A 921-nucleotide genomic window follows, 5' to 3' on the forward strand; every position below is an offset into this window, starting at 1 on the left:
ACTGTTCCTCGGCCACTTGGCACCCTGCACAAGCTCTATTGTGTATTGATGTGCGTGCTTTGTGTCTGCAGAAACAAAGACAGAATTTGACAACAGAAAGAGTCCAGTTACAGGTCATAAATAATTTAAATTTTAACAACAACAGCAGCCCCTTAGGCCCAAATGCAAGTCGTTATCTCCCAAATCACAGGACATAAAAATCATGGGGACGGTGCTCACTTCAGCATCACGTATGCTAAAATTGGAATGATACATGGAAGAGTAGCATGGCCCCTGTGCAAGGATGGCATGTGAATTTGTGAAGCATTACATATTTAAAAAAATTATGGGGGAGAGACTGGAAAGTTGACTCAGGTGTTATGAGTGTATACTGTTCTTCCAAAGGACCAAGGTTCTGCTCCCAGCACGCACGGTGTCTTCACAACCACCTGTAACTCAAGCTTCAGAGAATCTGATGCCCTCTTCTGACCTTCTTTAGCATTACACCCATAAGCACATATGGGGGGGACCATAATTTGAAATAATAAAAATAAATCTCTCTTGTTTTTAAGTCATGGTGAGACTCAAACTCTAGTCCAATGGATCCCATGATTCATGTAGTTTCTGACCAAGATTACTTGCTGAGGACAAAATAGGAATCAAAGACCAGAATAGAACACACAGTTCCAATTCCATCCTCTTCAAAGGTGTCAACAAAGAGATGGAGATTTTGTTATCAGGTTTGCAGGCTCCGTCAGCAAAGCATGAGCTGGGAGGACCTAAGTTTGGATCCCTAGGACCCGTGATGGCAAGATGGGAGGCAGATACAGCTGAACCATCATCAGAAACTCAAGAGACAGGTAGCCTGCCCTATGCAGTGTAGCTGTTGGCCTGTGAAAGACTCTTTCTCAAGAAAAATAAGTAGATGCTTAAGACATCACA

The 921-nt window shown here is 42.9% G+C and overlaps 1 non-coding gene across 1 annotated transcript; it reads left to right on the forward strand.

Moving 5' to 3' along the window:
* Positions 1 to 211: 211 nt before the first annotated feature.
* Positions 212 to 318, forward strand: LOC126502415 (U6 spliceosomal RNA). The gene has a single exon (XR_007591921.1). It is a non-coding gene; the product is annotated as a U6 spliceosomal RNA (small nuclear RNA).
* The last annotated feature ends 603 nt before the right edge of the window (positions 319 to 921 follow it).

This window comes from Alexandromys fortis, unplaced genomic scaffold, assembly GCF_014885135.2.
Source record: "Alexandromys fortis isolate MF-2015 unplaced genomic scaffold, M_Fortis_MF-2015_v1.1 scaffold_45, whole genome shotgun sequence".
Classification (NCBI taxonomy): domain Eukaryota; kingdom Metazoa; phylum Chordata; class Mammalia; order Rodentia; family Cricetidae; genus Alexandromys; species Alexandromys fortis.